The 25,108-nt window shown below is 43.9% G+C and overlaps 1 protein-coding gene and 1 long non-coding RNA gene across 8 annotated transcripts in view; one reads left to right on the plus strand and one right to left on the minus strand.

The window, feature by feature from the left end:
- The window catches only part of LOC105490094 (ALF transcription elongation factor 3), a 620,895-nt gene that overhangs the window by 440,121 nt on the left and 155,666 nt on the right, over positions 1-25,108 (plus strand). The window lies entirely within an intron of this gene.
- On the minus strand, positions 1,752-22,889 carry LOC139357975 (uncharacterized). The gene is made up of 4 exons (XR_011612116.1): positions 22,751-22,889; positions 12,323-12,398; positions 8,389-8,493; positions 1,752-1,889 (listed from the first exon to the last, which is right to left on the minus strand). It is a non-coding gene; the product is annotated as an uncharacterized lncRNA (long non-coding RNA).

The following is a 25,108-nucleotide window of genomic DNA, read 5'->3' on the forward strand; positions in this document are numbered from 1 at the left end:
TGCATGCCTCTAGTGCTGACCCCTTCTCACGCAGCCTGGGACCATAAAGATACTTCCCATGCCTTAGATGCCTGTTTTGTACCAGGCAATCTACTGGACATGTTGTCTCATTTAATCCTCATAACAATCCAATGAGATGTATTATTACATGATTACATCTCGTATTACAGAAGAGAAAAACGAGGTCTCAGAGAAGTGAGTTGGCTCCTGGAGGGGTTTGCAGTCATGAGCCGTGGAGCCAAGATTCCGACTGGGTCCGCCTGCTCCAGAGCCGCTTGGAGACACCGCACGTGGCCTGGCACAGAGGGCGCGTGAAATGGGAGAGATGTTAAGGAAGAAACCCCATTTCTGAAGAAAGGGCTGGTATTTCCCTAAAAGCCCTTAATATCTGCCCTCCCTCCCTACTGTCAGGAGAATTGCAGCTTGAGGCTGTGAGGAGGCCGGGGAGGAGCGACAGGAGGAAGCCTGGCTCCCTCCCGTTGCTGAGTGAGCCTGGTATTTCTGTGCAGTGATGGGGGCCTTGGAAACCGCAGGGGCTGCAGTCTGGGATTCATCTGACATTCCGAGTAGCTGGCAGAAGTCAAGTGACAGCTTCCAAGCCTCGTCCCACCTGCTCACCTCAGAGGGCCTTCTGCTGTTGGCAGAGTGTATTTCAGTAAAGCTGTGTTCACATGATCCTGCCAAAGCATGTAAAATATGTTAGCCTCTGCCTCCGAGGTTCCACCGCAGAGAATTCCACCCCTACTTTTAACTTCTTCAATGACTGAAATATCCAAAGGGACAGGGAATGTGGAGATAATGGGCAGGTGACCAAACTTTCACACTCAGGCAGGCACTCACCGTTTTATGTCAAAAAAAGGCTATTCTTGCTTTAAAAATAAGGATTCCATGGGATTTCAAGGATTGAGTTAGAATACTACAGGTGTTGGTGTATCATGACTAAGAGGTAACAAATACTGAATACTGGCCAGGCGCGGTGCCTCACACCTGTAATACCAACACTTTGGAAGGCTGATCACTTGAGGTCGGGGGTTCGAGGCCAACCTGACCAACATGGTGAAACCTCATCTGTACTAAAAATACAAAAATTAGTCGGGCATGGTGGTGCACGCCTGTAATCCCAGCTACTTGGGAAGAAGCTGAGGCATGATAATCCCTTGAACCCAGGAGGCAAAGGTTGCAGTAAGCCAAGATCGTAACACTGCACTCCAACCTGGACAATAGAGTGAGACTCTGTCTCAAAAAAAGAAAGAAAAAAACAAATACTGAATACTGTGTACTGGGCTCTGTATTAAATGCTTTATAAAAATAAAGGTAATAGTGTAACAATTCTGCAAGGGCAATAAGTGTAAAGTGAAATACAGGATCACCCTATAGATGAATCAGCTCTTTGAATTTTTATAGCAACTCAGAAAGGAGACAACATTAGAATCTCCCATTGTATAGATAAAGAAACCAAGGCAGAGAGAGCTCACCCAGGTAGGCAGTGTGGCCAAGCCAGGATTTTACCCCGGAGGTGTTTGAGGCAGAAGCACTTGTTTTCCTCACTGCCTGAGACTACAGACACCTGAGCTGCATTAAAAACATGGATAAACAAATGAAGTTCAAAGTGGTTTCCAGATGGCTGGAAACCCAGTGATTTGGGACTATTTCATTTGAAAATCTGCTTAACACTAAAGCTAGACGATTGAGTTCGATTAATTGACTTTTGGGGGTAGGGATGAGAAAGAGTGTCATTTATTTGCTTGTGGAGTTTCTAGGAGTAAATAGAATAATAAGCAGGGTGAGACAAGAATAACCAAGAGTTGGATAGAACTATAACCATATAGCTTCACTTGTCGGAACAGTAGTAGCATGCTGATTTCACACAACCTTGGAAGTTGTATCCTCTGAAAATAAAGAGAAGTTTCTTTTTAATGAGTAAATACATAAAATATTGCTATTTATAATTTTTTAAAAATACGCATTTGACTGCAAGAGAAACATCTTTTCTCTCATGACCGTGTTATCAAAGTGGAGACATTCTCTGATTTTGTGAGTTTTATCTTTCTGTTGACAGTTTGGGCTACATTGTGTGATCTTCACCCCCAAAACTTACTGAGCATTTACTGTGTTCTTGGCACTGTTCTGAGTGCTTGACTCATACTCTCACGGCTCTCTGGGGTGGTTACCCCCATTTTCAGATAAGGAATATGTGCACAGAGAGATTAGGAAACTGGACCAGGCTCACACAGCTAGTTTGTGACAGAGCTAGGATTTGAACCCAGTTCGACTCCTGAACTCATACTTTTTTACAAAAAGACAGACATCTCCCTACTTGCCTGGGCTGGCCTTGACCTCCTGGGCTTCAGTGATCCTCCCTGCTCAGCCTCCTGAGTAGCTGGGGTCACAAACAGGTGCTAGAATGCCTGAGTCTGAACCCACCTAGAGCCCACACTTTTAATCACACCTCTGTGTGATGATTTTCTTTCTCCTTCTGGTACTTTCTCCCTTGACCCCCTTCTGTTTCTCCTCCTTCTTCACCTATCTTGTAGTATTCTGTGAATTGAACTAAGAATTTGAAGTCCGGTTTAAGAATTTAAAGTACGGCCTCCATTTCGGCTATTAAGCATCAAAATATTTCCAAAATACTGAATATCAATGTGTCTCTAAATAAGAGAACGGCATTTTGGAATTATGTATCACCCTCCTGGATTTCTTTAGATGTTCAAAAATACACCTGAATTAATAATTAATGTAATTAAGATCTACATCTTATCTTTAAATGTCAGAAGCATATCAGTATTTTTATCTGCCCTTTCAAACGCCCAAGAAGTGATCATTTTATTATGTTTCAACATTCATGTGAATTCTATTGGTTTTTCTGATAATCACTGTTACTAATCATGCTGAATTGCCCCAAAGTGAGCATCGAGGAGAGAAAACTATATCAGTGCCTTTAAAAGTACTAAATTTGGTGTTCAAATTTTGAAGGAAAAAATTAAAACTGGAGTATTTGCATTGTTCTGTTACTGCACTGAGGCCCTTGTTGCCTGGGGGACCAATTTTGCAAGCTCTGGTCTGGCGTGATAGTGAGACCTGAAACCTGGGGTAGACTTCTTTAATATCAGGATGTGACATGCTCTGTGGAGCTTTTAGTACAACTTACTGGGTCGAAAATAAACTAAAATGATGCAGTCGAGAACATTACATCTAGACAAAAAGCGTTCAAAAGGATAGGAGTGGAAATTTCTCTTCTTCCAGGAATTGTAAATGGATGCCTTTGTTTTTTTTTAATCCCTTCCCTTGAACCTCCAAAGTAGTATTGCCAGATAAAATATAAGACGCCCAGTTAAATTTGAATTTCAGATAAGCATGAGTAATTTTTTACAATATGTATGTCCCATGCAATACCTGAAAATAATTTGTGGTGTAAACATGTCTCATGCAATATTTGGGACATAGTTATGCTAAAAATGTGTTTATTGTTTGCCTGAAATTCAGATTTAACTAGGCATCCTATATTTTCATTTGCTAATTCTAACAAGCCTACCAAGCACCGTATAGGCTGTAGTCCAGTCCACCAACTGAACTTTAAATTCTTAACTCAGTTCATAGAATAATACAAGATAGGTGAAGAAGGAAGAGAAACAGAAGGGGGTAAAGAGAGAAAGTACCAGAAGGAGAAACAAAATAAGAATGAATTCTGGCAATCTGCCAACTAAAATAACTAAATTTTGCGAGAAAGAAATCCTAAAACTGAGGTCATAGGATGGAAAAAGTCTGCTTCACAGACTCTTTAGCCTGAAGATTGGCCAAAAAAGAAAAAAAAAAAAAAAAAGGCAGGCATCCTATGAACATCTAAATACCAAAGCTCTTCCAGGAATGGAAAGATTTGGAATGTGAAGATTCTTAGCTTTGGAACTTTGTTAAAATACCACAATTTGTTTATTAATTGCAAGGGGGATTTTTTTTTTCAGCGAGATACTTCGGTAATTCAATATCAAAGAAGGCTACCTAACTTCAGTTTATGTTACTAAGACGCGTTTGAAACTTCGTGGATAACCTTTTGTTTGTTTGCCTCCTGCTGAAATGCAAAAAATTATCTGATACTTGATACAGACAGGAATTTACCTCTGTTTAAAAATCACACATTTCTCCCATGAAGCATGAAGATGACTTTTTTAATTTAAAAATATTAACTGACAGCTTCAAGATTTTTTTTTTCTTTAATCTCTAACCAGACAAATTACTAAAAGCAAGAAGGCTCTTCCCTTAATCTTGGACACGTCACAGATGTGACACTGTTCTGTAGGAGACGGCTTTTTAACTGTGGATGGGGCAGAATAACCTTTGGAATTTTAGGATGTTGTTACAGGCAAGTTTACTAGTTTTTGACTTGCTAAGCCACAACTGGAGCCAGCCTTCATCGGGGTAAGAATATTTTCATTTTACTATTATATCTTCAGTATTTCAAGAGTATGATTATTGCATTCTGGGGAATATGGCCTTTGAGGCTTGTGCTGTCTGCTGAATATGCAAATGTGAATGTCCTATAAAAGAGGAGAGGAGCTGACAGTTTCTGTCTGTGCCGTAAACTTTAAAGAGTCCAACAGATGATATGTTGGGGCTGCTGGAGCAGGAATTGGATCACACCATCATTTTAGATAAAAGAAGAATTTGTATTTCTTTGAGAGGCATTTAAAGGGCTGGGCTTACAGCTTCCCTCAAAGCCACACAGCTATATGCGAGACTATCATTTCTGTAGTTGTTTGATGATGTTACTGCTGCTTTAAAACAAATCGAGCTAATGGTGCAAAGAATTTTCTCACCAAATTAATGATGGATCTACCTATTTTTTTTTTCTAATTAGTGAAATATGAACTATTATTGCTTTTTCTGTAGTCCTTCCTCCATTCTGTGTCTTATTATTTCTTTTATAAGGTGCATTGTGTGGTTAGTTCAGATAAAGAACAATGAGATTTCATATACTTTACATTAAAGATACTACAAAAACTTCCAAAGCCAGGCTCTCTCCAAAGGGCCAGAGATGGTAACCCCACAAGCCTGGCTGCCTGGGGAAATCAGCTGAGAAGCCACAGGGAACCATCAGCCCACGAGTGACAGCCAGGATAGAAGCAGGTGCTGTTTTAATAGGAGAAAAGTGTAAAGAGAACTGTCAGGTGATCTGAATGACAGAGGACCAATCAGTATGGTAAAGTCAAGTATCCTATTCATACGGGTTATTTTTCCAATCCAGTCTCCTGACTATGGTTCATAACCAGGGTGTACATCAGAGCACTTGCAGAGCTTTTTAAAAATATTAATACCTGTAATCTGGAGAGTCTGGGTCCACCAATATCTGCCTTGTGATTCTAATACACATACATGGCTGAACATCAGAGCTCAAGAGGTCCTAAACCTGGTTTAACCCTCTAAATCACAAAAGAAACTTTAAAATGCTGCTTCCTGGGCCCCTCTACCAGGGATTCTGCTTAAGTATGGCTGGGTTGGGGCCTGGGAATCTGTATTTTTGCAAAGTTTCTTAATCGATTTTGATCAGATTTGGAAACCATCATTGCCCCAACAGAATCACATTAATTTTAGCAACCTAGAGGACTTTCTTTTTGTTTGTTTTTTGTTTTTTATTTTTTTTGAGGCAGAGTTGCACTCTTGTCGCCCAGGCTGGAGTGCAATGGCATGATCTTGGCTCACTGCAACCTCTGCCTCCTGGGTTCAAGTGATCCTCCTGAGTAACTGAGATTACAGGTGCCCGTCATCACACCCAGCTAATTTTTGTATTTTTAATAGAGACAGGGTTTCACCACGTTGGCCAGGCTGGTCTCAAACTTGTGACCTCAGGTGATCCACCCACCTTGGCCTCCCAAAGTGCTGGGATTACAGGCGTGAACCACCACGCCTGGCCAACCCAAAGGTTTTTTAATGCAAAAGAAAAATAAGCTAGTCAGCTGTGTAGTGCATTTGGAGCAGCATCCTAAATTTCCACTTTTTTTCACCTTAAACTTATTTCTTTCTTTTTTTTTTTTTTTTTTTTTTTGAGACGGAGTCTCGCTCTGTCGCCCGGGCTGGAGTGCAGTGGCCAGATCTCAGCTCACTGCAAGCTCCGCCTCCCGGGTTCACGCCATTCTCCTGCCTCAGCCTCCCGAGTAGCTGGGACTACAGGCACCCGCCGCCATGCCCAGGTAACGTTTTTTGTATTTTTAGTAGAGACGGGGTTTCACCGTGTTAGCCAGGATGGTCTCGATCTCCTGACCTCGTGATCCGCCCGTCTCGGCCTCCCAAAGTGCTGGGATTACAGGCGTGAGCCACCGCGCCCGGCCTCTCTTGTTGTTTTCTTAATTGTTCTTCCTACTTAGGCTTATAACATGTCCATATTTTCACAAACAATACAAACACAGGCAAATCCATCAACCACTGTGCCTACTGAGCGCTCTCTCCCTTTCCCATCCTTTAACTTCTCACTGGCCCTTCCTCCCTCACAGCTGGTTCCCAGCATCTGTGCTTTGTGGACCCCCATGGTTTAGTTGCCACTGGGCCAAGCCTATGACATCTTCCCAGTCTAACTTCCTTGACCTCTTTGCAGCATGGAACCCCATTGACAAGGCCTTCTTCGAACCGTCTATTCTTTGCTGCCATCCTACTATATACTCTTGATAGTCCTACCAGGGTTCAGCCTTTGGTCTGTTTTGGTTTTTTTTTTTTTTTCCTCTCCGTTCTTCTCAGGGTGATCTCATGGATTCCTATAGCTTCAATTTTCATCTCTGTCCAGATGCCTCCCAGATCGAGATCTCTAACTCTGATGTCTTCCTGGAGCTCTTAGCCAATCCTTCTGCTAAGAGTTTTTGACATCTGAGGTCTGAGCCATACTGAATGGTTATATTCTTATTCCTGTAAGGTACACCGCTGGGCATAAAGGAGGGTGTGTTATATGTGGTACCTTCAGGCCTGGGGCCTGTGCCAATAGAGTACTACAGGATATAGGAATGGCTCTGACACCTCAAGGTCATACTAAAAGTTCAAGGATTTCAGGACTCACATATTTTAGACTCAAACTTCTAGAACACTATTCTGACCCGACTGAGCTATTGAAGATAGTTTTCATGGCACTCCTCTCCTTGATTGACCTCCTAAGGAATCTGTCTCTCTTGAGAATAGGCCTCAACTCTAATTTCCGTGGGCCCAAGACCAAGAGTGGGCAAGGGGAACCTAGGCTGCACCTGGCCACCTGGTGTTGGCCATTACCAGGGTGCCAGGAGCTGAGGTGATGCATGTTAGTGTCTACAGAGTGCCACGTGGGTAGGTGCTAGGTCTTCCAGGAGGCTCAGCCACTGATGACTTTAAGGCATACAGGTCTCCAGCATGGCTGCAGGAAAAGTAAGAGAACTTGTTTCTAGTAGATCTGCCCTTAAGAAATAGCTAAAGGAAGTTCTCCACCGGAAAGAAAATGGTAACAGCACAAAGCTAGGATTTTCAGAGCAGGGAGAACAGGATGAGTTAAAATAGAAGTAAACATACTAGACTATTCTTTATCTCATGAACTTCTTTCATCATATGAAAGAAATGGTGATGCAGAAGTTATAATGACATCTGATGGTGCTGCTTAGTGCATGTAGAAGAAGTACTTAAGATAATTGTATTTTAAAACTGGAGGAGATACAGAGATCTAAATGGAGGTAAGATTTCTACACTTCACTGGAAGTGGTAAAACGTTGACACCAGTAAGCTGTGATAAGTTATCTATGTGTATGCAATACTTAGAACAGCCCCTAAGGAAACTGTGTACAAAGCAGTGTACTCAGAAACATTACAAGTAAATCAAAATTCAACTCTAAGAAATGTTCAGGCCAGTTGCAGTGACTCATGCCTGTATTCCCAGTGCTCTGGGAGGCCAAGGCAAAAGGCTTGCTTGAGGCCAGATGTTTGAGGATGTAGTGAACCACGATAATGCCACTGCACTCCAGCCTGGGTGACAGAGTGAGACTCTGTCTCTAAACAAAAAGAAAAAAGAAGAAAAATGTTCAAGTAACCCACATGAAGGCAAGAAAAGAAAAAAAAAGAGAAATGAGAAACAAAAGGAATAACACAGTAAACGAAGAAAATGGCAGACTTCGATCCTAACATATCAATAATTACTTTTAATGTAAATGATCTAAATATATCAATTAAAAGACAGATTGGTGGAGTGGAACGTTTTCAGTGAATGGTGTTGAAACAATTGGATATTCATAGGCTAAAAAAAAAAAATGAACTTCGATCCAAACTTCACATCATATCCAAAAATTAATTCAAAATGCATTCGAACTTCTAGAAAAAAACTGTGATAGAATAATACCCCCTGCCATATCATTCACATCCTAATCCCCAAAACCTGTGAATATGTTACCTTACATGGCAGAAGGAGCTTTGCAGAGCCAGTGACAGATTTGGAAATGCTGAGCTGCTGACTTTGAAGATGGAAAAATGGGTCCATGAGTCCAGAAAGGCAGGCTGCCTCTAGAAACAACAACAACAAAAAAACAAGGAAATGGATTCTTTCCTAGAGGCCTCGGAAGGAACGCAGCCCTGCATCATCTTAATGTTAACCCAGTGATACTGATTTTGGACTTCTCACCTGCAGAATAGTAAATACATTTGTGATGTTTTAAGCTACCAAATTTGTGTAATTTCTTATAGCAGTAATAGGAAACTAATATGAAAACTTAAGAAAATATCTTTGGGACCTGGAAACGGACAAGTTCTCTGACTTGACACCAAAAGCTTGATCCATAAAAGGAAAAATTGGTAAATTGGACTTCATCAATATTAAAAACCTTTTGCTCTGTGAAAGACCTACTAAGGATGTCAAGAGAAATTATGGCTTGGGAGAAAGTATTTGTAAACCACATATTCAACAAACGACTTGTAACTGGAATATAGTAAGAACTCCCAGACCTTAGCATTAAAGAAACCATCCAATTAAAACAATGGATGAAAGACATACACAGACATTTCACTGAAGTGAATATACAGATGGCAAATAAGCACATGAAAAGATACTGAACTTCATTAGCCATTAGAAAATACAACTTAAGGCCGGGCACGGTGGCTCACGCCTGTAATCCCAGCACTTAGGAGGCTGAGGCGGACAGATCACTTGAGTCAGGGGTTCAAGACCAGCCTGACCAACATGGTCAGAAACCCTGTCTCTACTAAAAATACAAAAATTAGCTGGGCGTGGTGGCCCATGCCTGTAATCCCAGCTACTCGGGAGGCTGAGGCAGAAGAATTGCTTGAACCCGGGAGGCGGAGATTGCAATGCGCTGGGATGGTGCCACTGCACTCCAGCTGGGTGACAGAGTGAGACTCCGTCTCAAAAAAAAAAAAAAAAAAAGAAAGAAAAGAAAGGAATATGCATCTTAAAACCACAATGAGATACCACTACACACCTACCAGAATGCGTAAAATAATGATAACACCAAACACTGGTGAGGATGTGGAGTAACTGGCTCACGAACATATTGCTGGTGAAAACGTAAAATGGTATAGGCACTCCAGAAAATAGTTTGGTAGTTCCTTTTATAGTTTAAAATGGACCCAGCAGTTACACTCCTGGGCATATATCCCAGAGAAATAAAAATATATTTTCACACAGCAACTTGTACGTGAAGGTTCAGAGCAGCTTTATTTGCAATAGCCAAAAACCAGAAACTACCTAAAGGTCCATTGAATGCTACCCAGCAATAAAAGGAATAAACTATTAATACACACAACTTGGATGGATCTCAGGGAATTTATGCTGAGTGGGAAAAAAGAGCCAATTTCAAAAGGATAGATACCTCACATTCCACATATATAACATTTGTGAAATAGCATAATTAGAGAGATGGAGAACAGATTAGTGGTTACCTGTGGTTAGGGTTGGGGTTGGAGGGTGCCTATACAGGGCTAGCATGAAAGACCTTTGTGGTGATGGTGCGGTTAAATACTTTGGTTGTGGCAGACTGTTACATGTAGCTACATGTGTGATAAAATTACATATAGCTGCGTGCACACACATGCACAAATGAGTCCATGCGTAACTGGTGAAATCTGAATCAGCTCTGTGGATTGTTCTAATGTCAGTTTCCTGGTTTTGACATTTTACTACAGTTATGTGTGACTCTTACCTTGGCAGAGGCTGGGTGAAGAGTGCTCAGGACTTCCCTGTACATTTTGTGACACCGTCATGGGAAGCTAGAAATATTTCAGATTTAAAGTTTTTGAAAATATCCTCATCATCCTTTAGGATGACCCTGAATTGAGGAAGGTTCCCATGTGTTAGGAAACCCATAGACACCACAGAATGCGATTGGTTCGAATCATGCTTACCCCTCAATTGCCTTTCAGCAGTTGTCCACAAAGAATTGACACACAGAAACCATTATAGTTCTGAACAGAAGGAAAGCATTGTGGTGACCTCAAGGAGTGAGGCAGAGATCGGCACAGCTGTACATGAAATTGCCCATGGCCTATACTTGTAATCCTGTTCCGCACTTGTGTGTGTGTGGATCGAGGGGCAGGGAGAAGAGTTCTCCCATAAACCCGGTACATAAAGCTGAAGGAAGCCTGTGCCACTGCCCACCTCTGTGGGTACTACCATCTGAGATGCAAATTCAGTCTCAGTTTAAATTCTCCCAGAAGTTACTTTATCCCTAGACGTTCACTTTATGATTAATGCAGGTTTAGGAAAACATCATTAACTACAACAGACGATGAGAGAATTGTTCTCCCCACTTTTACTAGGCCAGGCGATAGGTCCTGTCACCTCAAGGATTTGGATGTTGTTATTGAATGAGTGTTATTTAGGTGAATCCCGTGGTCCCTCTTCTTACAGTTTCACGTCCTGCCCATGACCCAGTGGCCCAGGAAATTGAACTGACCCCAGTGATCAAAGGGTGCCCATCAGAAACCAGCAAAAGCCCTAGGTGAAGGGGTGGAAGATGGCAGGCAGCTGGAGGGGCACCGCTTTGAACACCTGAGCAGAGGTGTCTCTGCATTCCTAGGAAAACCCAGTGATTTTTCAACTGGACACTCGTGTGAAACCTTTATATTATGTAACTGTTACCCCGAAATGATCGCATCATTTAAATGTCTCATCCACAGAAACCATGTGTGTGGTCGCCTAGGTCTGCAGCTTTGTAAGAAACTGGCATTCTGAGTTGGTGAAGGGATTCGAGTTTTTTAAACCCCTGTTTACCAAAGTTTGTTATATATTTTGCTAAAGCCATACACTGTTCTTACATTGATGCGCTCCCTTGACTGTTTTTTTTTTCTATTTAAAGGTAAATATTAACATCAAAATAAAGCTAGAACGGGTAATCATATTTTTATAGAATCCAGTACAAACTAAAAATAACATTTTGGTTATTTTTATGTTTCTTTTGATTAACCAATACAATAAAAAGTTACCACCTAGTTAAAAATGCAAGGTTTCTCTAAGGTACAATAATAAAACTAAGCTTATGCCTAAAATATTCTCACTGGGTGCCTGTGAATCCACGACGATTGGCACCGTGGAGCAATTTCTCCTTGCAGAAGAGTGCTAACTCCATCCATTAAAGCCTTGGAAATTGCTGGTAAATATGTAAAAAATCAAGTGCTTAAGTGGATAGCAATTATTGGCAGGACCTAAACCGATATAAAAGTTTTCCACTGTCTCAATATCAAAAGCCCAAGAATGCCAGATTCCCAAAGTGAGTCAAAGTGCTTGGATTGCTTTGCATAAACGTGGTTAGCCGGAATCTACACCCTGGGAGCAGAGCTTGAGGTGGAATTTCCAAATCCTGCAAATGTTACGGCTACAGCCCCCAGCACCCCGATGCTGGACAGCCTAAGCCATGAGTCACAGGCAGACTCTTGGCCAGTCAGCACTCTGCAGATACCAGCTTGGCCCTAATACTCCCTCATTAGTGGTGCTGGAAGATATAGAGCTATCCTGTAGGTGGAGAAATGAACTTTAAAAAACACAAATAAGCTACTAAAACAGTACTCCAAAGGCAAGTATGAGAGATGCCTATCTAGAGATCATTGTTGCACAGATTAGATTAGGGTTTTCATGCTGGTGAGAAGTTCAGAGATGGGCTGGCTCTTGGAACTTTGGGTTAGGTTCAGGAACAACATAGTTCTCTGCCCAGTTCTACAGATGATACACACTTGGAATTGTATTTTGAACAGCTGGGAATACACAGAAAATGTTTAAAGGAAAAATATAACAAACGTAGAGCATCATAAATGAGGCCGTATGATGCAGGTGTGCAGATATTGGCAGCATGCAAATTCACGAAGTCAGGTATTTGTTCACTACCTTACGTTGCGTTCATAAAACAATGCTTGTGAAAGTAGTTCCAATTCTGTTACATCATGTTGTCTTCAGCGGTAGCCTGTGGAGAAGATAGGGCTGGTTTTATTATCCTCATTGTAAAGAGAGCACGAGGAAGTTATGGCTGAGGAGTTCACACCAGAACTCGGGCTAGAACTCAGATCCACTGATTCTCAGCTCTTCACACCTGGCAGAGATGTCAGACCCTAAAAGGTGTTCTCAGAACCTGGGTCCTTACCAGGATCTGTTTGCTTATTCTGATCCCAAGGGCCTTTCTGCAAGAGCAGAAAGCCTTGCCTATTTAAATAAAGAATTACTCTTAACAGTAGAGGTATGTCCAGAAACCTAATTTAGTATTTCACAAATTGCTCTTCCTCACTGTATTTGCTCTGTAGTCCTGAGACTTGCATTTTTTCTCTGTAAAAACTCTGGACTCTTCACAGTTGCTCTTTGGGCTGGAAAGTCCTTTTCAAAGTAAGATATCCACAATCTCAACCATACATACATGCCCCCCCCAATCCCCCACACCCAGGACAGTGATGGGCCGAAGTTGGGCAGAATTTGGGCAGGAAGGCCATCTCGCCCCACCTGCCGTGCTGCCCAGCTGAGTGGGTGGCAGGACTCCAAGTGGCATTTAGGATTCTCAAATCTGCAGGAAGCTGACTGGAACTCTCGTAAAACACGCCCTCGCCAGCTTTTTCCTACTTCTAGTCTCTGCTTATCAAGAGCTAGGTGGACTTTTTTCCCTGGACTGAAATTCTGAGGTGAGAAGAGAAGTTAGATTAAGAGACTTGATGCCTTCAAAACTTTCAGGGTATGACAAGGGTCTCACCCCCTTAGAAGGAAATGGGTGGTAGAAGAGGAAAGCAAAGGGAACTGCAAGGCTGGCAGGTCCCTCCCTGTAGTCATCAAGAATTTCATCAGGCCAGGCATGGTGGTTCACATCTGTAATCTCAGTGCTTTGGGACGCCAAGGTAGCAGGATCACTTGAAGCCAGGAGTTTATGAACAACCTAGGCAACATAGCAAGACTCCATCTCTACAAAAAAATGTTAAAATTAGCTGGGCATGGTGGCGCATGCCTGTAGTCCTAACTACACTAGAGGCTATGACAGGAGGATCGCTTTAGCTCAGGAGTTTGAGGCTGCAGTTAGCCATGATTGCACCACTGCACTCCAGCCTGGGCAACAAAGTGAGACCCTGACTCAAAAAACAAACAAACAAACAAAAAATTTCATTATTGCATAGTTAGAAAGCACATGCTGTGCTGTAAGATGTGGCAGAGCTTGTTAGTCCATGTTCTGGGCTTCCAGAGACCATGTCTAGTACAGAAAGAAGAAAGAGCAATACTAGTATAATATTAAGTTTGACCTGAATCTCTTCTCTTTGTAGAAAACCACGTGGGTGCAGATATAACTGTGTAGGATGCTGTTGCACTGCCTGGATTAGACCTTTTGCAAATATTAAATGCAGAGTTTGAGTAATGGAAGTGTTAGATAGACCGACTTAAAATTGCACACTCTTTGGCTGAGATGCAATGATTTCTGCTCCCTGTGTGTAAATCACCTGAGCCTTGATGCTCTAACGTGCCATGAAGTTGGTGCAAAGAGTTGGAGTGGAATGAAGCTCTATGTTAATGAAACTTTTTATAGTTCTTCCAAGCAGCAAAGATTTTATGGGATATTATGTCAAACTGACTTCTCAGGCAATTCGTTTGAGAATTTTATGTGCACCCCTCACCAAAAAGAAAAAAATAATCAATTTTGTCTGAATGGGTTTGGACAGCTAACTTGTCTGAGGCTGTGAGGCTGTGAGGAGTGAATGTCATTCTTGGGAAGGGGATGACCAATGTTCAGTTAAAGAGCCCTGTTGGAGAGCTTGGGGCTTTGTTTGTTTGTTTGTTTTTTGGTTTTTGATTTTTTTTTTTCGTTTTCTCCAGTAAGTAATCTTTTCACAGATTCTAGAGAGCTCTCTGGCTAGGGAAAACGACCCTGTGATTGATCATCTTTGTTTTCACAGATGTCTTATTGCAGTCTCTTCATCACCTCAATCATCTGAGAGCATAAAAGTGCTTATGAGTGTCCACGAATTCTCAGGATTATACATTACAAATGAAATCCCATCGCTTGCCAATAAAAAAAGTAGAAATGGAGTACTGTGTTGTGCAGTTGAGAAATCTTCTGCTTATTAAGGTTGTTGGAACTGAACATGTTCTTTTAAAACAGAGCAAAGTAGGGAAGGGCAGCCCCTCCTTCTCTGTCCTGTGTGGCAGCCCTGACTGCGGTGGCTGTGGGCATGCATGTAAAATCAGAGCTTTTACAGGAAAAGGCATTTCCCAGATTTTTTTTCCCCTGCAGTTTAAGGGCATACTTCCAGGCTCTTTCAAGAGACCTGACTAAAAAGAATACGTGTGTGCCCATAGAGGTAGGAGCCAGCAGTACATCCCCTGGTTGTTAGGAAGCTAATGAATTAAATGAATCAAGCTGTCAGCAAGGAGGGTCCCACCCTGGGAGACTCACCCAGTGAAGAACTGAGTGTGAGGCCAGAAACACCCAAGATACGAAGGACTGGCCCAGCCGGGGGCACTGGTGCTGTCCATTCCAGGAACCCCTAGGCACACGTGGCTGTCAAACCCTTGAAATGTGGAGCCTGAACTGAGGTAGGCTTAAATACACAGATGATGGTGAACACTTTGTACCAAAATAATGTAAGCAGTATCGTAAGTTATTTTCATATGTTTAAATGGCAGTATTTGGACAACATAATTGGATTGAGTGAAATATATTATTAAAATTTACTAATTTATTATTAAAATTAATAAATAATTATTAAAATTAACTCCAGCCACGGTGGCTCACGACTGTAATCCCGGCACTCTGGGAGGCCAAGATGGGCAGATCCACGAGGTCAGGAGTTTGAGACCAGCCCAACCAACATAGTGAAACCCCGTCTCTACTAACAATACAAAAATTAGCCGGGCGTATGGCACGTGCCTGTAATCCCAGCTACTCAGGAGGCTGAGTCAGGAGAGTTGCTTGAACCCAGGAGGCTGAGGTTTCAGTGAGCAAAGATCATGCCACTGTACTCCAGCCTGAGCAACAGAGCAAGACTCCATCTCAAAAAAAAAAAAAAATTCATTGATTTTTGTTTTTGTTTTTTTTTTTGGCTTTTTTAACATAGCTCCTAGAAAATTTAAAACTACATAGGCAACTCACGTATTTCTGTTAGAGAACATCGTTCTAGAGAAACATTCAGCATGTGGGGTGGACGGGGAAGGGACTTACAGAGAGCAATGCAAAAAATGTCACACTGATTAGTAGGCGTCTGTGTTCTTAAAAGCCCTCAGCCACCCTGGCTTCTCCTTGGCTCCTCGGTGGCCTCAGCACACACCCAGCACCCTCACTCATGTCCAGGGCACCCAGCTTCCTCTGCCTGCCACTGTGGTCTACTGCTCATGGCTCACACCAAATGTGCCCCTGTCTTTACACCTGCTGTCTGGCTAGTGGGCGGAGAGTGCCCAGTGGATCTTCCCTTCAGTCAGAATTTGACCTTAATGTGCGTAAAATCCTTTGAACATCTAAAACACCTATCTCTAATGTATTGACTAGAAAGTTCTAACAAAGGATTAAGGAATGAGGCCAGACACGGTGGCTTGCACTTGTAATTCCAGCACTTTGGGAGGCTGAGACAGGCGGATCAGCTGAGATCAAGAGTTCGAGACCAGCTTGGCCACCACGGTGAAACCCCGTCTCTACTAAAAATACAAAAATTAGCCGAGTGTGGTGGTGCACGCCTGTAATCCCAGCTACTCAGGAGGCTGAGGCAGGAGGATCACTTGAACCCAGGAGGTGGAGGTTGCGGTGAGCCGAGATGGCATTGCTGCACTGCATCCTGGGTGACAGAGTGAGACTCTGTCTCGAAGAAAGAAAAAGTATTAAGGAATGAGAAATGTAGATTTCTACAGGGAAAAGCCTAGATTTTAGATAGGATACCTTGACATTGGAAATAATGATGCAGTGGGAAATAAGTGTTTGGGGTGTTTTTCTTTATTTACAAACCTAAGAGTATGAATAAGGAACCCAAACCTACTGGCTTTCACTTTTATTCCTTAAAAATATTTTAATGACATTATTTTTTGGTAATAAGGGAAAGATAGAAAGAAATATTAGAATAATTGGATAAAAAGAATCATGCCTGGGAACATACAATAGCTATTTCTCTGCTCTTAAGGAACCGGCCATAAATCTAAGACTTACAAATTGCAGTATCCAGGAGGCCATTTCTCTATTAATACTCATCAACTCTTTGATTTTTCTTTGACTGAAATCATCCTGACTTCTCAAAAAATTATGCATTTTTCTTTAATAGAAGAAAATTCAAAATCCCACAGATTAAAAATCCTAGTAGTATATAAACTATTTCCATATGAAAATTAGATTTGGGCATATCCAGTTCTTGCAGTATCCAGGAGTAGAAAGAAAGTTTATTTCCAAGAATCTGATTAAACATACACAAGAAAAAATAAGATTTTTCTTGCACAGTCGCATTGAAAATTACCCATTTTGGGCAATAATTTTCATGTCACTATTAGTTAATGCTGACTTTGATTCCAGTTTATAATGGAATTTGCATCATGACTTTTTTAAATCCCACTTCTCCTTATTCATCAACCAGTTTTTTTTTCTGTATCTTCACAGTAGTGTCTTAATTTCCATTTGGTTTGTTGGGAATCTGTCCATTTGTTGAGTTCCTGCCCTGTTAATTCTATGCAATGCCCTGGAAATAACAAAATGAATATGGGAGTATGGATTGGGGACTGCAGCAGTTTGCCCTGCAGAGGGTGAGGCTGGAGTGAGAATGGTCACTTCAGTAGAAGGTGACAGGAGGTACCCATTCACAGAGGCTCAGAGCTCTACAGAGCCACCTGTCCCAGGAAGGCACTTGGGCCTTCAGGAAGCTGATACAGCTTGAGACTAAGTCACCTCCTTCTGCATTAGGCTAGTGCCTGATAACCTGGCTCTCTGGAGGACACAGAGGAGTTTAATGCGTCATCTCAGTCCAGAAGTCTGGTGAAGGAAGATCTGCCAGGGCTCAGTTCAAGACAACATGTCCTCCATGGGGCTCAGAGAAGAGGGAAGGTCGGGGAAGGCAGGAATGTCCGGTGGGCTTCTAGAGGAGTGATGCTTGGGATGGACTCTCAGAGGTGTGTAGGATATGAATTGGCAGAGGAAGGCGGCCAGGCATTGCAGGTGGGAGCCCAGCATATAGCACCATGGGATGAGGCTCACTGCCCCCTCCCCACTCCCCTCCTAACCTTCTTCCAGGCCCTTCATCAGCCTGTCCTTTGCGGTCACTCGCCTGTCTGAAGCATAGCCCCTGCCTCCTGCCCCCATATGCTGTGACATCTTCCCAACTGTTGCCGCCGTGAATGAGAGAGTGAGAATGAGGAACGCGCTGCTGAAGAAGGGGGAGAGCAGAATCCACTCTCCTGTCTCCCTGGCCACAGGGGCCACCGTGTCCATGGAGAGCTCACCAAGGGCCAAATCAGAGTTAGCAACTGGGGCTTTCCTGGGCCTTAGGACTGAGTCCTGCAGGAGGAAGAGTTAAGAGTCCTCTCTGGATTTGGGCAGGAGGAGGCCTCAGTCCACAGAGGCAGGGTGTGGACCAGGGCTGCAGAGGCAGCCACACCCTGGCTTTGAGCAAAGCTCTTCTGACCCCGCCACACCCACGGGCTCTGCTGCCAGCTCCAGAGGCTGAGCACGAGTCGCTACTTGAAACAGCTGCCTCCAAGAAGTGGGAGAAGGCTGTTCAGAAATGTACATAAAGCCTTCCATACTTTAGACCATCCTAAATTACACGAATGTCGTCCTTTTCTGGCCTCTTGCTGCTAATTAAATATGCTTGTAGAAACCTCTGAACAAGACCTCCGTTAGAATGAATTTCTACCCTCTAGCTAAGAGCCCTACGATTGTGGGAGCTTTTCCCTGGAGTTAATCTTCTTCCTGACCTAATCCTGTGATCATGGACTCTGCAGGGCTCATCCCATTACCCGGCACCCTGTCACTGACAGCAGGTGAGCAACTGACTCCAGAGACAGCAGAGTGACCACTTGTATTTTTGCAACTCTGTCTCCACAGGAAGGATAAGCGATACCACTTTCCTTAAGACTCTTTTGAAGAAAAGGTTGGGGTGCCACAAACAAGAGCAAAAGTTGATAAACTGTTGGTCTTGATAATCACTAAAGCCTCTTCACCTCTAAAAACTTCTCTAGGTTGTTTTGAGGATGACCAGGCGGCAGTTGGTCTGGTGCACAAGCTCATTAATAGTGTGAGTCTTTTGTGGCCTCGAGTCACGGCAGCTCTAAGAAAGCAAGGAAATGCTCCAAGTTTGGACACCAAGCAGGGACAAGGGCAGAAGAGCCTCAGCAACACTGAATGCTCCAGAATAACACTCTGTCCCAAACCGCAGGCTGCGGAAGCTCAGGAGAAACATGCATTTTTAGCAGAAGTGTATTCTGGAGCCCTCTGTGAACAAATGAGACGCTAAGTATCCCCTTGAACCTTTTCCTCCACATGGGCAGAATGAGCAAGGACTGAGCACAGCCTGGTTTGGGTCCAGCCTTGGTAATCTGGCAGCCTGAGATTTTTCTGGAACAGGGAATGCATTCTGGATAGGAGGTGAGGAAGTCCTGGCTAATACCATTTTGGTGAGGGAAAAGAGGAGACAAGGCCAGAAATGTCCAACAGTTGCTTGCTTGGCGTCAGCTGCCTTAGTGCCTGATCCTCTGGGCCCTAGACACGAGGGCAAATGAGAGATGGATCCCTCTAACATGCATTCCTTACTTCCCTTTGTCACAGCCTGAACATTCAAACAGAAACGCACCCAGTGTGCCTGGCACTGCCCACTGTGCCTTTGTCCACCCCCATCTCCCTCCTCCTGGCCTCTCTGCTTCTGCCTTTCCCACCAAGAAAACAGAAAGAAGGGATCTCCACTAAGCCTGAGTATAAACTCTTCAAAATACCCCTTACATTGGGTTAGTATACTTTTAACCAAAATATATTTGTGAAAAGTCTATTTTTTTCTGGGAAAAGCTTTGGCTAAAAAGTCGTACATGGATTCAAACAGCAGTACATGTTCACTCATTCTCCAACTTTTATTTCATAAGCAGCCCCACAACCAGTCGAAGCCCTGGGATTCTCAGCATTTTCCAGTTGAGCCCTTCCCGCTGCTGGTCTGATGATATAATAGACAAATCTGCCCAACTACTCCTTTGCTTTTAAAGATAAAAGACTATGAACTTTAAAGATTGTGGTTATTACAAATTTAGGTGTTATGGGGGCTTTGGGGTTTTTTTGTTTGTTTTCTGAGATGGAGTCTCGCTGTGTCACCCAGGCTGGAGTGCAGTGATGTGATCTCGGCTCACTGCAACCTCCACCTCCCAGGTTCAAGTAGTTCTCCTGTCCCAGCCTCCCAAGTAGCTGGCATTACAGGCACACACCATCACACCCAGCTAATTTTTGTATTTTTGGTAGAGATGGGGTTTCATCATATTGGTCATGCTGGTCTCAAACTCCTGACCTCAGGTGATCCGCCTGCCTCAGCCTCTAAGTGTTGTTTTTTTTGTTTTGTTTTGTTTTGTTTTTTTTTTTGAGGCGGAGTCTCGCTCTGTCGCCCAGGCTGGAGTGCAGTGGCGCGATCTCAGCTCACTGCAAGCTCCGCCTCCCGGGTTCCCGCCATTCTCCTGCCTCAGCCTCCCGAGTAGCTGGGACTACAGGCGCCACCACCACGCCCGGCTAATTTTTTTGTATTTTTAGTGGAGACGGGGTTTCATTGTGTTAGCCAGGATGGTCTCGATCTCCTGACCTCGTGATCCACCCGTCTCGGCCTCCCAAAGTGCTGGGATTACAGGCTTGAGCCACCGCACCCGGCCTAAGTGTTGTTTTTTTAAAGTAAGCTTTTATAACGTATTTTGAGCTCATTTTTCTTTTTCTGCTCACTCCAGATGTATTTTAAATGTATTCCATTCCATTTGGAGTTGTGAATCGGGTGTTTCTGTGCTCTTTTGCAGGTCTTGTCTCCTATTTTGAAGGGGTGAATGCGCATGTTTTTTGCAATTAAATAAATACCTGTGTCTCCAAGGCACTGGAGGTACAGAAGGGAGTAAGGCTCAGACAGTACTCTCAAGGAGCTCATGAGTTAGGCAGATGAGACAGACATGATGACTAGTAATTCCAACGTGGAGTGGCAAGTGCACTAATAGACATGTGTACAGCAGAAGGTAATTCAATAAGGTCACTGAGCACCAAAAAGCTGTGCCCTTTGGGGTGGCCTTTGAGGAGTGAGTAATAAATGAGAACAGGGAGAAGGACATCAGGCAGGAAGGGCAGCCCAGGCCAAGACTCAGAGAAGCGGAACTGTAAAGTCTTTGCATCATTCCACTATTGAGTTACAGGACTGTGACCAGGCAGCAGCTGCCCTGAGCTGAGGCCAACCATGAAGAGCCTTGTATACCTTGAGAAGCAGCCGGTGTTAGGAGTTTAAATCATAGGGGGACTGCAGCAAGGTGGGAAATAGAGCCTGGAGAAGGGACTGAAGAGAAGAGTTAGTTACGCCAGTGAGAAATGAAATGTGAACAGAAGCAGCGTCACACGGGATGGAGAAAGGGAGGGATTACAAGAAAAGCTTGAGAAATAGGATGGACACTGCTAGGAGTTTTGTCGTCTATAGGGAGGAGAGAGAGGAAGTCAAAACCCACGTGTAGAGGACCAGGTGGGTGCACGCTGGATTCCAGGTGGGGAGAAAACAGGTTCTGGTTTGAGGCCAGTCAAGGTGGAGGCATATCCAAGTAGGGATTAATTTATTGGCTCAACAAACATTTATTGTGTGGTGATTGCATGCTGGGCATTTTCCTAGCTACTGAAGATGCCCAGTGAGATCAAATAGGAGCTCGAGCCTCCAGGAAGCCACAATGCAGAGATACCCAGACGCAGTGGCCCGAGGGGGCTGGCACTTGGAGGAGGCAGTCATGGATGTCATGCTTGGGAGTGGATGAGGACATGAGAGAGCACAGAAGAGAACTGAGGCCGGATCCTAGGGTGACAGCAGCTCTGAAGAGTGGCCAGAAAGGGGTAGAATCATCAAAGGAAAAGAAAGAGCACCTTGAGAATCAGAGAAGTTGCACAAGAGCAGCTCAAGGAAGGAATATACGAAATGTCACATAAATCAGAGTGACCAAGGAAGACAAGGAGACCAAGGTGGCCATTTGATTTGGCAGTTAAATGTCCCCACTAGTTCTAAGGTATATGTGTGGATATGCAGATAACTATAATTTGGAAAGAATACTGCTTTTGCTGGTCAAGCATCTGATTGCCTCGTTGGGACTGAAAATGTCCTTTTGGCCAGAATTTTAACCACTTTGCCCAGGTAATGATAAGCCTTGGATGTGTGTCCGTCACTACTATGGGCAGCACATGGTAATTCTGCCCCTTTGCTGTATGTGCAGAGTGTCTGCGCCACTGCAGTGTCGTACCTTTTATGTGATTCAGGAACAGTTGACTAGTATTGGATTATAATCCAAAGCAAGAAAGCATTCAAGAGTCCATACTGATAGAAATAAATGATTGGAATAAATAATAAGGCAAATAAATCTCCCATAAAACAGAACTCCAAATAACCTAAGCATTATAGATAATGCCCCTCAAGGAGGGAGAATATCACTGCGTGGTGGCCTCCGTGTCCTGTCTAGAAAGGGAGTACAAAGAGTAACTTTACAGCAGAGAAACCCAACAAACGCAGCCTCAGCCGCGTCCACAGTGATGGGTCATGTTGATGGGATGTGATGAAAATGGTCCTTTACTTCTGGGGTCTTCCTCCTAAAAACCTATCACCTCCATCTAATCGTGAGAAAAACATCAGACAACCCAAATTGTGGGACATTCTACAAAATCGTGGCCAATCGCCTCAAAACAGTCAAGGTTATCGAAAACAAAGCAAGTCTGAGAAACTGTCCCAGCAAAGAGAACCCTAAGGCGACATGATGACTAAATGTAACATTCTGTCCTAGATGGCATCATCCTGGGACAGGGAGAGAATAGTAGCTAATCGAAATAAAGGATGGGGCTGGGCATGGTGGCCATGTCCGTAATCCCAGCACTTTGGGAGGCCGAGGCGGGTGGATGGCTTGAGCCCTGGAGTTCAAGACCAGCCTGGCCAACATGGTGAAACCCCATCTCTACTAAAATCACAAAACATAGCTGCATGTGGTGGCATGCGCCTGTAGTCCCAGCTACTCAGGAAGCTGAGGCAGGAGAATAGCTTGAACCTGGGAGGCGGAGGTCACAGTAAGCTGAGATCACGATCACGCCACTGCACTCCAACCTGGGTGACAGCAAGACTCCGTTACAAATGGACTTACGTTATCATATCAGTGCAGGTGTATTTGTTGTGACAGATGTATCATTCTGCTGTAAGATCCTAAGGACAAGGAAAACTGGACACTTGAGTATTCGAGAACCCTCTGTGTTTTCTTGGTAACTTTTCTGTAAATCTAAAACTACTATAAAAAGCGTATTTAGAAATAACAACAGCTGACTGGCCACCCGCCTGATTCTCCCTCTAAGCCCCGTGCTTTCCTCCCTGCTTGTGGGACCCTCGCTCCGGAATGTTCGTCAGCCTCTTTATTCTGCAGGCCAGTGAGAGCCCGCCTCTCCTCTAGCTCCCCTCTCCTAGAGTTCCGAGAGCTCAGCCTCGTGGCTTGAAGAGTGTCCTCGCTGAGTTCTTAGAACACTCCCTCTGTTCTTCTTGACTTGAAGCTCCCACTCACTCCCATCACCCACCTGGCTCATATGATGAAACTGATTCTCCTGCCGCATCTGGCTCCTGCCATACTGGGACATTTCTCTTCTTGTCTTGGTGTCCTGGTAGTGTTTCCCTAGCCTGACACTACCCAAATCAAATAAATAATTGCCAAGTGCCTATTTCTGTGTGTTTAGCTCTTTACTATTAACAATGGCTGCGTGGGTGACGATGATCACAGTGCCTCAGAAGCCGGGGATACATTTGTGGTAGCTACACATCTCTTGGCCACATAGGAAATTGCATTCCTAGATCCTTCTCTCTGTTCTGAGTTTAATGTTACATACTCATTGCACTCAGGGAACTATTTAAAAGATCCTGGGATGGTTTGGTGCCTGGATAAGAAAATTCAGTAACCCTGAGTTCCCTCCCAGACTGGAATTCCCTAAGGGAGGAACCATTTCTTGTTCATCATTGGTTTGCTGTTGGCTGGCAACATGCCTGGCACCTAAAGGCAGTCAATGAAATATGACTTAAATAATTGATTACCATTGCCACAATGATAGAGGTTGTTGATGTGCAGTTATTACAGAACAGGGGAAGCTCCCAGCTGTAGAGGACCCTTTAGGGGCCCTACAGTGTCATCTCTGATTCCATCAGGCCATCACCAGGGCTCTCGGTCCTGCTGCTGTCTATATTTGCCATGCAATAAGATTAAATGAAGGAAAAATGGCCCATTTGGGGGCTACCACTGTACCTTAAAAATTCTACCATTAATGTCACTCCTTCAGGATCTCTGTTGCTCTTGGGGTTTTGTTTATTTGTATTTTTTGCAATTGCAGGTCAGTAGTGCTTGGGAACCTGTTAGAAGGAGTCAAATCTTACCAACTCTTCAATATGCAATGTGGCTGGCTCACAAGGAGTCCCAAGGATATGGGACTAAGAAGAGAAACATTTTTGCAAGTAGGCAGGAAAGGAGACGCATTCCAGACCATGGGAATGGCTCCAGTTCCTTCGTCAGAAAGGAATAGTCTGCATGGGGTTATGAGCCCTGGAGAGGGAGGGTGCACCTAAAGTGGTGGGGGTTTCTCAAAGGTAAACTCAACTTCCTTCACAGTGTTATTTGGTGTTGGCCCTGATATCAGTTGACTTTCTGTCATTTTAATTGTAACTGTGGATCAGGACTCTTGACTCATCTGAAATAGGAAAGTCAGAAAGTCTGCATTGGACTGGGATCCTGTCTGTTTTTTTGTTTTTGTTTTTGTTTTTGGAGACAGAGTCTCACTCTTGTCACCCAGGCTGGAGTGCAGTGGCACGATCTTGGCTCACCACAACCTCCACCTCCCGGGTTCATGCCATTCTCCTGCCTCAGCCTCCCAAGTGGCTGGGACTACAGGCACCCACCACCACCCCAGGCTAATTTTTTTTGTATTTTTAGCAGAGACGGTGTTTCACCGGGTTAGCCAGGATGGTCTTGATCTCCTGACCTCATGATCCGCCCGCCTCGGCTTCCCAAAGTGTTGGGATTACAGGCCTGAGCCACTGCACCCGGCCTGTTTTTATCCCTACTCTCCTGTCCTCCATCAATGAATAGACCCACTTTATTATTTTTTTTTTTTTCTTTTTTGAGACAGAGTCTCGCTCTGTCCCCCAGGCTGGAGTACAGTGGTGCGATCTCGGCTCACTGCAAGCTCCGCCTCTTGGGTTCATGCCATTCTCCTGCCTCAGCCTCCCGAGTAGCTGGGACTACAGGCACCTGCCACCTCGCCTGGCTACTTTTTTTTTTTTGTATTTTTAGTGGAGACGGGGTTTCACCATGGTCTCGATCTCCTGACCTTGTGATCTGCCCGCCTCAGCCTCCCAAAGTGCTGGGATTACAGGCGTGAGCCACCACACCCGGCCAGACCCACTTTAGCAGTATGGACACCATGACTTCTAGGATAGTAACTAAATATATCGTTATTTTCCTGGTTATTTT

Source organism: Macaca nemestrina, chromosome 13, assembly GCF_043159975.1.
Source record: "Macaca nemestrina isolate mMacNem1 chromosome 13, mMacNem.hap1, whole genome shotgun sequence".
Taxonomy (NCBI): Eukaryota; Metazoa; Chordata; class Mammalia; order Primates; family Cercopithecidae; genus Macaca; species Macaca nemestrina.